General features: G+C 36.0%; 1 non-coding gene across 1 annotated transcript; it reads left to right on the forward strand.

Annotated features, from left to right (window-relative positions):
- The first annotated feature begins 6,905 nt into the window (after nucleotides 1–6,905).
- TRNAS-AGA lies at nucleotides 6,906–6,987 on the forward strand. The gene has a single exon. It is a non-coding gene; the product is annotated as a tRNA-Ser (tRNA).
- The last annotated feature ends 7,830 nt before the right edge of the window (nucleotides 6,988–14,817 follow it).

Genomic DNA, 14,817 nt, shown 5'->3' on the forward strand with positions numbered 1-14,817 from the left:
CCTAATTTCTTGTGGGGGAGAACTATTGTCAACGAATATTTTGGTGGCTATTTTTCTTGGATGAGAGTACTAGCTATTTCAGGTTCTCATATTTGGAGGGGTATTAAAGTGGGTCTTGATGTGGTGAGACAATGGCTAGTCTGGGAAGTGGGAAGTGGCTTGGGGACAAGTTTTTGGATGGACTCATGGCTTCCTTTAGGCCTTCTATTCAATCAAGCAATTGTTCCTATTAATGAGATAGCTAAAACGTTGCCTATTAGGGCATTTTGGGATGATAATTTAGGATGAAAGTGAGATGTGCTTCACCCATTAATGTGCTCGATTCTTTGAAATCTCGACTCCTTTCCAGAATGGTTGGCTTGAGAGATCAATATGTTTGGAATTATACTAATTCTGGGACATATTCGGTTAAGTCAGCATATGGAGTTTTGAGTAATTCTGTTGTTAATGAGAATTTAAGTTATTGAAGCATGTGTGGAAGATAAAGGTCCATCAAAGGGTATGTATGTTTTTATGGCAAATTTCCCATAGTAAGATCCTTTGTAACATAGAAAGAAGAAAGAGAGGTTTTACCTTGGATGATTCGTGTGGATATTGCCATAATGTTGCTGAGGATATTTTGCATGTGTTAAGGGATTGTTCTTATGCTATTCAGGTGTGGTCCTTATTTGATAACCAAGTCATTTGTACAGATTTTTTCTCATTACAAATTACGGACTGGTTGTTTGCTAATTTGAGGAATGATGAGGAGGTTTGGGGTACTGCTTGAAATGTTATTTTGCAGTGTGTGTATGATGGCTATGGAAGGCGAGGAACATGAGAATATTTGAAAATCAAGACTTCAAACTTTTGCTTGGTTTTCTGCAGGAACAGGTTCAGCTGATTTCTAAAGCTTGGAACTCAACTTATTATGTTCATTATGAACCACGTCGAGCTTCTCAACAGTTTATTTCATGGAATCGAGCTCCGATGAGTTGGGTGACAGCTAACACTGATGGGAGTGCTGTGGGGCAGCCTGGTTTGGCTGCGTGTGCCGGTTGTTTTCGGGATGTACTAGTATGATACTAGTTGCTTGGTTTTTCATTAGCTATTGGTGTAAGTTATGCAGTTGATGCATAGCTCTGGGGAGTGCACAAAGCCTTGACAATCACATGGGAGAATGGTTGGCGAAAAATTCAGTTGCAATGTGATTCCCGAACTGTTATTTCAATGGTAATTAAAAGAGGGAGTGACGTTCATCGCCATAGGAATATTTTGACAGCATGTTTGAATTTGCTGGATCGTAGTTGGGAAGTTCAACTTGTGAAGGTCTTTAAAGAAGCTAATTCAGTTTCAAATCAGTTGGCTAAGGATGCTATTGCAGATTCTTTTGATATACAGATGTTTGTGAATCCTCTTTTAAGGATTAGTGATTTGCTCATTGCTGATAAAGTTGGAATAGTTTGGTAAAGACGTGCCAGTGTGATGGACTTTAATCCTCCATCTGATTAAAAAAATTAATAATCATACAAAAAGTCCTATATAATTAGAAATTATTTAATTTGTATAGTTGCATACGAACTTAATATTATTTAATTAATAATTTTACTTTGGTTAAAAATAATTTTATTTATTATTATGTCAGTAAAAAATACATATGTATAAATTTTTAAAAATTTATTAATGTTATTCTCAAATTATTTATATTTTTAAATTTTTAGATGAAATTTATTATTTATATTCAATAAAATTAGCCATTTATTATTTTAAATATATTAATATAATTTGTTAATGAAGAAAATTTTCTATAATAGGAATGCTTGAAAATCAAAATCAGTTAGACCTATAAATACATGGGTTGTTTTACATATTTATTATCTGCCATTAATTTTTCGAGCTTATTAGTTGACTTTTGCTTCGTGAGCTGACTAATTAATTCAATTTTTGAGAAATGAGCTGCCATAAATTTTAAAAAATAAATATAAAAAATAAAAAATATAATTATGACATAATAATTAATAACATTCTCTCTATAAATTTATCAGAATGATCAAGCATCAATTTGTAACATAATCACAATAAAAGGGAAAAAATAAACATATTTTTTTTTCAAGCAAATTTTTATAATGTTTCTAAGCTTTTCATTCTCTAATCCTTTATTCTAATAAATAGATATTAAGAATTTTTAAAATTAAATTAAATTTAAATATATAAGAAAATATTTCCAAATACAAACCACATGCTTCTTTTCATCCTTCCCATGATGAATATTATATTATTAATATTTAAATTCGTTTTAGATTTAATTAAAAATTATTTTGAATTATTTAAATTTAATTATTATTATTCAAATAATAACAGAATTCGTTTAATTTTATCCCATTTATTCATACTTTTACATGGCCCGCAACATGCACAAAACATATCAGTATGGGAGGTTTTATTTGCACAAAATCCAAAATCAATTATATAATCCAATACAATTGATTTAACGGTTAGATAATTTTCACTTATTGAATTTTAATTACTAATTCATTATAATTATTAAACTTTAATTTATTTTAAAAAAGTAATTAAAGTTTAAATATTTGTTCGAGATAATCACTCAGATGAGATTTCAGTAGATTTTTCGACAAAATGTATATGTGACTTATCTCATGTGGTTTAAAATAATAACTGATGTAGCTAAGATTTAAACTGATGATATGGTCGGAATCAAACTGTACTGTGATTGGTTAGGATCTACAAAAGAAATAACATGAGGTGGTGATGGATACCCACGGTAGCTACTCCGACGCTAAGTCAATAACTGAATGAGAGAAAGTATAACGGAATGTAAGAGTTTCAGTGTTTAAGAATTACGTACCTTTGTCTCTGTGATCGTTCTCTTTTTATACTGTAAGAAGGTGGAGATAAATATAATATTTTCTGATAATCCGGCGATGATGTGGCCAACCTATTGGTAAAGGATCTTTACCGACTAATTGATTGAGAATCCTGTGATTGTCTTGCTAGGTTGTAGCTATTTATCTGTAACTTGCTTGTGGAGGTGAGCCTGTCCGACCTAAAGCCTACCTGTCCTCAGACGAGTCTTGATTAAGAATCGGTCGTCCGAGTTTTTCCTTTTTATGAGTGGGACAACTTATTAGCTTATGAACCCTGCCACGTGACCTTATTTTATGGTGATAGCTCACGGTTTACTTTGAAAAAGTCTTATATAGCATCAAAGGTCCCCCGCTAGTCAATTCTTTAGATTTGAAGGTGACAATTGTCTTCATGATCTGGGTTATGTGGCTTATTTGTTGAGCTGAGTGCACGATGTCCTTGTTTTCCTCTTTTTTGCCTTGCCGACCAATTAGGTCTAAGACTTTGTCTGGTAAAAATTGGTCCAGTGATATAGTAATGCTTTGACGATCTTACGAGCATTTTCTAGCCTTAACGTGCTTCCGAACATTGTTCAGTCTTGACAAGCTTTCGAGCATTTTCTCATCTCGTCGGACATTATTTAGCCTTGACTAGCTTTCTAGCATTGAATGCCTTTGTAAGCTTTTGGGAATTTTTCTAGCACTTACGAGCTCCGTGGCTTTTCTAGCTTTTACAATCTTTTAGGCATTTTTCTAGCCATGATCTTAGCCCATGACCTTTCTCCTAGCTTTCTGGCTTCCAGTGCCTTGACGAGTTTTCGAGTATTTTCTCGTCTTGTCGGGAATTCTCTAGCCTTGACTAGCTTTCTGGCATTGAATGCCTTTGTGAGCTTCTGGACATTTTTCTAGCCCTTACGAGCTCTTTGGCCTTATACAGCCCTACTGGGCTTTTGGCCTTTTATAGCTCTAATGAGCTTTTGGCACCAAATGTCTTTGAATTCTCTCGTAAATCGGGACTAACACCTAGAAGGTCGGCACGGTGTGTACCTATCTTTAGGCCTAGCATCAAATACCTTGTTATATAGGACCAACACACGAGTGGTCTAGCGAAAATTGCCTGGTGAGCTGGCCTGGTAAAAACTGCCTTGTGGCCTCGATTAATGGGACCAATGCCCCAGTGGTCTGGCGAGAACCACCTTGTGACCTAAGCTGGTGAAAACTACCTTGTGTCCTTGATTAGTAGGACCAGCGCCCAGGTGGTTTGGCGAAAACCACCTTGTGACCTGGCCTGACGAGAACTACTTTGTGGCCTTGATTAATGGGACCAACGCCTAAGTGGCCTGGCGAAAATCGCCTTGTGACCTGACCTGGTGAAAACTGCCTTGTGATTTTGATTAATGGGACCAATGCCCAAGTATTCTGGCGAAAATTACCTTGTGACCTAACTTGACGAAAACTGCCTTATGGCCTTGATTAGTGGGACCAATGCCCAAATGGTCTGGCGAAAATCGCCTTTTGACTTGGCCTGGCAGGAACTGCCCTGTGGCCTTGATTAATGGGACCAACACCCAAGTGGTCTGGTGAAAACCGCCTTGTGACCTGATCTGGCTAAACTACCCTGTGACCTAGCCTAGCGAGAATTGCCTTGTAGCCTTGATTAATGGGACCAACACCTAAGTAGCTTGGCAAAAATCATCTTGTGACCTGGCCTAACAAAAATTGCCTTATGGCCTTAACTAGTGGGGCCAGCGCCTAAGTGGTCTGGCAAAAACCACTTTGTGACCTGACTTGGCGAGAACTGCCTTGTGGTCTTGATTAATAGGACCAACGCCTAAGTGGTCTGGCAAAAATCGCCCTGTGACCTGACTTGGCGAGAATTGCATTGTGGCCTTAATTAATAGGACCAATACCCAAGTGGTCTATAACGGTCAGCTGCCTGCTTGTGGAAAATTATCCCACATTGGTGGATTATGACAATTTCGAATTGTATATAATAGCTAGCACGAAACTACTAAATAACTTGGGTTAACAAGTGGAAAGTGGATCCAAAAGTTACTTGGGCCAGTTTGGGCCGGACTGTTTCAATTAGTATCAGAGCCACCCTGGATCAGACAAATTGTGCAAAACTAGTGGACCTGCGAGGAAAGGGCTACCCGTGTGAAACGAGGTGGAGCCGCCCGAGGTACTAGCGAACCACAATACCTGAGAGTCCGGTCTTGGTTTAGCAATTGTATTCGATTCAGTTGCGACGAGGACATCGCAAATTTAGCGGAACCGAGTGTAATGGTCAGCTGCCTGCTTGTGGGAAATCGTCCCACATCAGCGGATTACGACAATTTCGAATTGTATATAATAGTTAGCACGAAACTACTAAATAACTTGGGTTAACCATTTTGCGTCAAGTGGAAAGTGGATCCAAAATTTATTTGGGTTAGTTTGAGCAGGGCTGTTTCATGTTCTGTTTAACTAGTCTTTCTTTTGGGGAAGGCAATCCAAAGTTCTCATCATATGAGATAACCTCATCAACTCATCATTGATAAAATTTTCTCAAGTTACAAATATTCCATGCATGAGGAATAACTTGACTATTTAGCTTGGCCAGTTTATAGGACCTAGGGCAAATAACCTTTGAGACCTTAAATGGTCCTATCCAGTTTTCTCCTAACTTTTTGGGTCTGACATTGCCCCCTGTTACGTCTATTTGTTTGAGGATCAAGTCTCCCACATTGAAGGCTCTCGGCTTGATTTTGCTATTGAATATCCTGGATATTTTATTCCTGTCAGCTGCTATTCTCATTGCGGCCTTTTCTCGCAAGAACTCGGCTTGATCCAAATTGAATTGTGTTTTTTTAGGGTGTCCCGAGATTTCAGGATGTTGTATTTTGAAGTTACTTACTTGTATTTCTACGAGGATGACTGCTTCTCCCCTATATACCAAGGAAAATGGTGTCTCTCCAGTAGCTGGTCTGGGAGTAATTCTGTATGCCCACAGTATGTGAGGCAATTCCTCGGGCCAATTACCTTTGGCTTTATCGAGCCTTTTCTTCAGCCCCCTATAATATAGTCCTGTTCATGACTTCCATCATACCATTGGATTGGGGGTGGTAGGCTGAGCTGAACCTCAAATCAATCTCCCATTTTTTGCAAAAGTCTTTAAATTTGATGCTTACAAACTGAGTTTCATTATCAATAATCATGATTTTGGGTATTCCGAATCGGGTAAAGATATTTTGACACTTCTGGATAAATTGCTTTGCATCCTGCATTATCATTGGTCAGTAGTATCATTGTCTGAATGTTTTTCAGACGCTTGTCCGAGCTCCTTCGTGACTTCCATAATTAACCTCATGGATGTCTTTTAGGATTTTCTAACCTTTTTCCTCTATCATATATCACAACCATGGCTATGTGGAGGACCTACTGTATAACCAACTATTAATTAGTGCATACTTAGAAGACTTTTTTATTATCTGTTTAGCTAATAACTCATTAGCCGGAAGGTCATAATTTATATACAAGTACCATCCATAACTCTCTTTCTTCTATAGAAAAAGATTATTCTATCTCTGTCGTCGAAGTGTGCAACTCCTCGAATTGGAAGAACCGAGTTAAATGTTAAAAAAAAATTTTTTTATTATTATTATTTTAACGTAGGTAGAATAAACCACATATCCGGTTCACTAAAAAAGTTTTTCGACTTTTCGTTTGAGTGATTATTTATAAAAGAAATATAAAAACGTTGATGACTTTTTAAAAATAAATGGAAATTCAATAATTACATTAAATAATAAGTAAAGTTCAGTAACCCAAAATTATCCTTTAAAGGCTAGAGTTAAGTTTTGACTTGCACTTAATGAACCTTCCAACAGAATCCAAAATGTCTTCTCAATTATGTTAAGTTTTTTTTCCTTTAAATTCATTTATTTGTGATAACAATTCCAAACAACAAGAAAGAATCCTTCTTCACGATCATGTCACAATTTGCCTCATTCCTCAACTCGGAGTCCGAGACTGCTATATATGTAACTTGAAATAAAACTTGGAGAAAGTGAATGCATCGCCGTGGACGTGCCGGAGTGGTTATCGGGCATGACTAGAAATCATGTGGGCTCTGCCCGCGCAAGTTCGAATCTTGCCGTTCACGCCTTCAACCTTATCTCAATTTCAAAAACTCAAATTTATAAGTTTAATTAAATTGTAAATATTTTTTATAGTTCCTTTCAAATTTTTATTTTTTTTATAATTAATTCAATTGAATTGGAATTTGATTGGAATTTGAGCCCTCAGTGTTAATAAATTAAAACTAATTAACATTTTGTATGTAAAGTACAAGCAACCCAAATATTTAATGAAATTTCTTTATTTAAAAATAAAAAGAAAATCTAATGTTATAATGCATGATATTGATGATGTGATTGAAATAAAGCTACACTAATTAAATAAAACCTATAAAAAAGAGATTATGAGATTTGACGCTCAAGTTAGTATACTGAAAAAAAGAACGAATGTAATGAATTGTTTGAAATTTTTGTATAACAGAATAATTTATATTTGTCTCTATATAATCTTTCTCCTTTTATACCGTAAAAAAGGTGGAAATAAATATAATATTTTTCGATAATCCGGTAATGATGTGGTCGGCTACTTGATAAGGGATGTCACAAGCTAATAAGTTGGTGATCCCGTGATTACAGGCATAATAAGGATGCGCTGGACTGTGCTTATTAACGGTAACTTGGCACCGAGACTCTCCCTGCTGTGGGAAGGGTGAGTCTTGATAATGATCTAGATGTTATAGTATCCGGATGTTTCTTCCTAGGGAAGAACTATATTTCCTACGTATCCAGTCTTTGCCACGTGGCCCTATCTCGTAGTGACATCTTATGACTTACCTTGGGGGGTTATTATGTAATATCAGAGGTTCTCTCGCTGGTTTTCGATTCTTCAAATTCGAAAGTGATGACTTGTCTTTTTTATTACGTGGCATGATTTGATTATTTGTGTCGTTTTGTCTTCCCTTAGTCATGATGGTGGCCTTATTTTTCAGGCCATATTAAAAATTTTGCTAGCTATGCCACTATATAATAACACTCGTTTCTCTTTTGTGTTTGCGACTATCGTTTACGGGGATATAAAAAGGGGCACTTTCTTTCTTCTTTTTGAGAATAACCATATCTGTGCAAAGAATATAATCATGGTCTATGAAGAGCAACTGAAAGTAAGTCTTCATAAAGGTGCAAGCATACTGCTGAGGGTTGCAATCAACCCAACTATAACACCTTTTTAATGTTGCAACCCTAAGGAGAGGGGTTGGATTGTGTAAGGTTGATTTTGAGGGTAAGGCCATGAAGGTATTTGGAGAGACAGTCCTCTGTACGGCCTTTCAAACGGTGTCTTCCCATAGAATGAGAATGAATTTCTGCTAATAGATTTTTAGAATATTATGATGTAATAGAGACTTTGCCTAAGTCCCTTTTATCTTTTTATAATCTTTTGTAATGAAATTGCTTTTTTTGCCTATCTTATTCGGCAGCAAAAACATATTCATTTTTTTTAATACCCAGTTTAGTAAATATAACTTATAGAACTTCAGTAAAATAGAATGAATATTCGGACATATGGTCTGGCGGATACCCGCCTTTGCACCATAAGACGCCTTGGGCGTTTTTGTAATAAGAGTCTTTTACCCATTATTCATCTTGATTCTTGGTTATAAGGTTCGTCTAATCGAAATTATCCTTTGATTGGAACCCCTTTGTCTCTTAGAGATTAGTATACCCCTTGTAGTTATCTGGTGCAAATGACCTATTTACAAGGACCAACGTCTGGCTCGTGGCCTAATGAAGTAGGCCTTGCGGCCCTGTTTAGTGCGACCAATGCTCGAATGGTCTGGCGAGAACCGCCTTGTGACCTGACTTGACGAAAACTGCTTTGTGGCATTATTCAGTGGGACCAACACTCGAATGGTCTGGCAAAAACTACATTGTGGCCTTTTCTTGTTTATTTAGTCTTTCTTTTTTTCGAGGAACGCAATCCATCGTTTCTTGTCACTGGAATACACAACATATGAAAGAAATACCTCTTTAACTCATTATTGATAAAATTTTCTCAAATTACAAGTATTCCAAGCATGGGGAATAACTTGAGCATCTAGTTTGGTCCTTTCCAGTTCTCGTCAGCTTACCAGGCTTGGCATTGCTATTTGTCATATCTGTTCTTTTGAGGACTAAGTCTACCGCATTAAAGGCTTGTGGCCTGACCTTTCTGTTGAACATTTTGGACATTTTATTTCTGTAAACCACCATTCTGATTGTGACCTTTTTTCGTATGAATTTGGCTTCGTCCAGATTGAATTGCATCTCTTTAGGGTATCCTGAAATTTCAGGGTGTTGTGATCTGAAGCTGCTTATTTATATTTCCACGGGGATGACTGCTTCGACCCTATATACAAAGGAAAAGGGTGTTCCCCTGTAGCTATTTTGGGAGTAGTCCTATATGACCAAAGTATGTGAGGTAACTCCTCGGGCCAGTTGGCTTTGGCTTGGTCGAGTCTTTTCTTTAACCCTTGTAAGATGGTCCTATTTGTGACCTCAGTCATACCATTGAACTAGGGATGATAGACTGAGCTGAACCTCAAGTCGATTTTTCATTTTTTGCAAAAGTCTCTAAACCTAGTACTTGCAAATTAAGTTTTATTATCGGTGATTACTATTTTTGATATTTCGAATCAGATGAATATGTTTTTACTAACGAAAGAGATTGCTTGTTGGGTAGTGATGGACTGTACTGCCTCAGCTTCCGTTCATTTGTTGAAGTAATCTACTACCATGATAACAAACTTCCTTGACCTAGACACCTTGGGGAAAGGGCCAAGGATGTCTATCCCCTACTGAAAGAAAGGCCAGGGGCTTTCAATGGCCACTTGCATTTCTCTCGAGGTCTTTGGGATATTTGCATGTACTTGGCATCTCCGACACTTTTGGACAAGTTGCTTCGCATCTTGCATTATCATTAGCCAGTAGTACCCTCGTTTGAATGCTTTCTGGGTGATTGTTCGAGTTCCTTCATAGCTCCTGTAATTACCTTCATAGATATCTTTTAGGATTTTCTAACCTTCCTCCTCTATAACACATCACAACCATGGCTATGTAGAGGACCTCTTGTACGATCAATCATTAATTAGCGTGAATTTAGAAGACTTTTTTATTACTTTTTTAGCTGATAACTCATCGTCTGGAAGATCATCTTGTGTAAAAAATTTGTATATGGGCGTCATCCATGATTCCCCCTCTTCTAGGGAGAAAGATTCTTCCACTTCCATTATTGGAGTGTACAATTCCTCGAACTAGAATGGTTAAGTCAAGTACTGTTCACTTGCCGCTGCCATTTTGGCTAAGAGGTCCGCTTCTTCATTGTTGCCTTTGGCTACCTAGCGAAGTTCACAGCTGCCTTGCCCGCCTCTGACCTTCTTCATTAAGGACCGAACCTTTTCCTCATTTCGATGAGGTTCGATTCTCGGACATTGAATGAAAATAGCGTATCTTTATCTCTGTGATTCTTCTTCTTTTATACTTTAAGAAGGTAGAGATAAGTATAATATTTTTCGATAATCCGATAATGATGTGGCCAGCTGCTTGATAAGAGATGTTACCAGCTAATAAGTTGGTGATCTCGTGATTACAGGCGTAATAGAGATACGCTAGATTATACTTATTAACGGTAACTTGGCGCAGAAACTCTCCTTTCTATGGAAAGGACGAGTCTTAACAATGATTCGGGTGTTATGGTATCCAGATCTTCCTTTCTCGGGAAGGACCGCGTTTCCTACGTATCCGATGCTTACCACGCGATTCTATCTCATAATAACAACTTATGACTTATTTTGAGTGGTTGTCATGTAATATCAATGTAAATATTTTACTCGCCCATTCATTTAATATTTGTTTGCACTTAATATTTATTATAAGAAATTATGTTGATATAAAATACTCCATCCTACTCATAATTTTTATCCACCTTTTCTTTTATAGATATTCCAAAATTATTGTTCACTTTTTCTTTTTAAAATATAATAATATATAAATTAACTATTATAATCCTATTTAATTTTATCTTATTTTTAAGAAATAACATCTCTTACTATTTAATAAAATTTAATATCTTTAAAATAGATACAATTAGAATTAAATAAAGGAAAAATTACTTTTTAATCCCTGAAGTTTAATATAATTAACACTTATGTCCCTCTATTTTGACAACCCAACACTTAAGTCCCTCACTTTCTCTTCCATCCAAATTCGTAGTCCTTCCGTCAAAAGTAGCCGTTTTGTCAAAGAGTCAAAAGTGAGAGGTGAGATTTTTTACCAAAAATGCCCTTAATGAAATTGTTAAAACCCCTTTCAACGTGAAATCCCTCCATCAATTCAATTTCTCACTAAAGAAGGCAATAGGCCTATTAGACTGTGATAATGTACCACCAATCCCAAATCCACAAATATCACATTCAGTCTTAAACATTTTATCAAAATCAGGTAAAGCAAGAATAGAGGCAGAAGTAAATTTATCTTTAATCTCCTCAAAACTTTTGTTGGCAGTGTCAGTCCAAATAAATTTATGCACTTTCTCTTTCTTCAAACAATCTGTGATAGGGGCAACGATGCTGCTGAAATTTCTGATAAACCGCTGATAGAAAGTAGCAAGTCCATGAAAGCTGCGAACTTCTGAAATATTTTTAGGAATGAGGTAGTTCTATATCGCTTCTACCTTCTTCTCATCAACATATATCCCTTCTGCACTAATAATAAATCCAAGAAACAGAATGTGCTTCATTATGTAGATGTATTTTTTAAAATTAATAACCAGCTCACTTTCTTACAAGGCTGTCATGACTTGACGAAGGTGCTATAAATATTCTTCTTCACTGCGACTAAAAATCAAAATATCATCAAAATAAACAACCACAAATTTGCGTAAGAAAGAATGCAAAACTTAGTTCATAAGTCGCATGAACGTGCTAGGTGCATTCGTCAAATCAAACGGCATAACTAGTCACTCGTACAAGCCTTTCTTAGTTTTAAAGATTGTCTTACATTCATCTCTCTCCTTAATCCGAACTTTGTGGTAGCCACTTTTAAGACTGATCTTAGAGAAGACTTTAGACCCTGATAACTAATCCAGCATGTTATCCAGTCGAGGAATAGGAAATTGATACTGAACCATAATCTTATTGATGAATTTGCTATCCATGCACACTCTCCATATCCCATCATTCTTTGGAACCAATAAGGCAGGGACTTTGCAAGGGCTAATGCTCTCCAAATGTGTCCCTTCTTTAATAACTCTTCAACCTATTCTTGAAGAATTTCGCTCTCTTTTAGCCTCATCTTGTAATGAGACAGATTCAGTAATTTGGATCCAGGAATAATATTAATCCGATGTTGAATATCCTGCAAAAGTGAAAGCTTTGAAGGTTACTCCACTACCTTAGGAAACTCCTTCAATAACTCTTTGACGGGTGGTAGTAAAGATGGTGTATCCTCCGCTTCTCTTTTTGTTCTCACCAATAAAGCCAGTGTGCCTCCAAACTTCTCAACTATGTATGAAATCCTTTGCACTCCCACAAAAACAATAGCAATAGTTTTCCCTTCCACTTTAGAATGTTTCGTAGAATTAGAAGGCAAAATCATAATTTTCTTCTGATTCCAAGTAAACATGTATGAATTCTCCTTCCCCTTATGCAAAACATCAACATTAAACTGCCAAGGACGACCTAACAAAATTCTACAGCAATCCATATCCACAACATTACAATTAATAGATTCAGTGTAAGATTTATCGATCGAAATAGGCACGCTATAGATTCTGTTGACTTCAATTGTCGGACCTTTCTTAATCTACCCAACTTTGTATGAATAAGGGTGAGGCTCTGTAGGCAACTACACTTTCTCCACAAATTGCTTAGCTATCAGATTCTCACAACTGCAATTATCTATAATTAATCTGCAAATCGCTTCTCCCACTCGACACTTCACCTCGAAAATCTTCCTCCTTTGCATCTCATCCTCCTATTTCGTGGAGCATAAGATTTTCTTCACCACATAGGTGACATCCCCATCTTCAGAACCAACAATAGACCCATAATCTTCATCCACTTCCTCCTTAGATTCAACCACATTAACCTATCAACAAACGTTATTAACTCCCCTGCGTTTTGAACAATTATTCGATTGATGTCTAGGTTGCCTGTAATAATAACATATGTCTTCGATTGGTTTCTGATAAGGATTGGTTTTGCCTATTTTGTTTGTTGTATTGACGACTACTTGTTTCTTATTATCTCTCCTTTCTTCCAAAGTATTATGATGATTGCCAGAATTTATAGCCTTAGAAGGTTGTCCGCTGTAATTATCTCTATGCTGCTGAGTTCCTATCGAACCAGAATTTTTGTAATTAAAATTTCGATTAGACTGATATCGAGGCTACCATTCAATACGTTCTTATGCTCTTTTCGCCATCTCAATGACATCTGCCAAAGTGAAAATCACAGCTACTCCCATCATATAATAAATTTCGTGATTCAGTCCTCTCTGATAATGAGCAACCTGCTGGGTTTCATTTTCATAATTTCACACCTCGCCTGCAACCTCAAAAAATCCTTTGTATATTCATCCATCCTTCGATTCCCTTGAATACAGTCATGATACCAATTATACAAAACTTGGGCGTGATCACTAGGCAAGAATCGCTATTCAATCATCTGCTTCATCAACAGCCAGTTTCATATAGGTTTCAGTCTCATGTGATAGCATTTGTTTTGAACAGAATTTCACCATGCTACTGCACCACCCTTTAATTTATGAGTCACAATCAAAATCTTTCGATCCTTTTCCACGTTCATAATTTTAAAAAATCGATCAATAACTGCTAACCAATCAATGACAGATTCTACATCCAACGAGCCAGAAAAGTTCTGAAAGTCTATCTTTATCTTGTAAACTTTGTGATGATCCTTTTGGGGATTTGTAACCACATAATTTGCAACCACAGGATTTAAAACTGGCGGTGGGTATTCGACTGCAGCGGGTTGGTTGTTACCCTGTTGTAGGGCTAACTGTCCGATCATCTCCCTCAATTCTACCAAGGATGCCTCAATTACAGCGAGTCGCGCCTCTTGATTGTTGGCCATAGATGTACTTCGCTCTAATACCAACTGAAATAGAACTATTTAGGCTCAATCAAGAGTTTTAACAAATAATGTTTGGTAAAGATAAAATTAAAAAAACGAAAGGCCGAAAGCTGAAATTTTTTATTAAATTCACGAAAATTGAAAAATGTTTCCAACGGTCAAGAAAAGAACTATTTATAATAGTAAAAACCCTAATAGAAAAAATATTGAAAAAATCTAAAAAACTAATTAAAATACAAAATTAACTACTTAAATGATGAAATTTAGGTCTTGAACTTTATAACAGGCATATGGCCTTTGTCACACTTTTAAAGTCGTACATTTCGAAATTCTCTTTTCAAAAAGTTATTGTTCGCTTCCAATGGATATCAACAGCAGAAATTAAACTTGATTCAAGGTTAATTGCTCTGCATCAAATATTTATAAATATTAAATTTAATCCTTATTTGATTGGGTTAAGTTAAATCAAAAACTTCAAATTTAATTGGGGTTAAATTAACTAAAAAATATTCTAATTTATAGAAAATTGATATATTCAATTTGTTTGATTGATATTTTCTCACAAACTTTTTATGAATTTAAAGAAGTTACTTCCTTACTTTTGTGTAAGTTATTTCGTAGGAATTAGGAAGCTTTTTGCCTCTAGACAAAACGGTGAGACTCTCTCAAAATTTCTTTTCTATATTATCTTTTCCTTTAAATCTTTCAATAGATTTTTGATGTCTTTTAAGAATAATAATTAGATTTAATAAAAAAAATTATTTAAATGGGGAAGTTTGGTAAAAATTA

This window comes from Manihot esculenta, chromosome 11, assembly GCF_001659605.2.
Source record: "Manihot esculenta cultivar AM560-2 chromosome 11, M.esculenta_v8, whole genome shotgun sequence".
Taxonomy (NCBI): domain Eukaryota; kingdom Viridiplantae; phylum Streptophyta; class Magnoliopsida; order Malpighiales; family Euphorbiaceae; genus Manihot; species Manihot esculenta.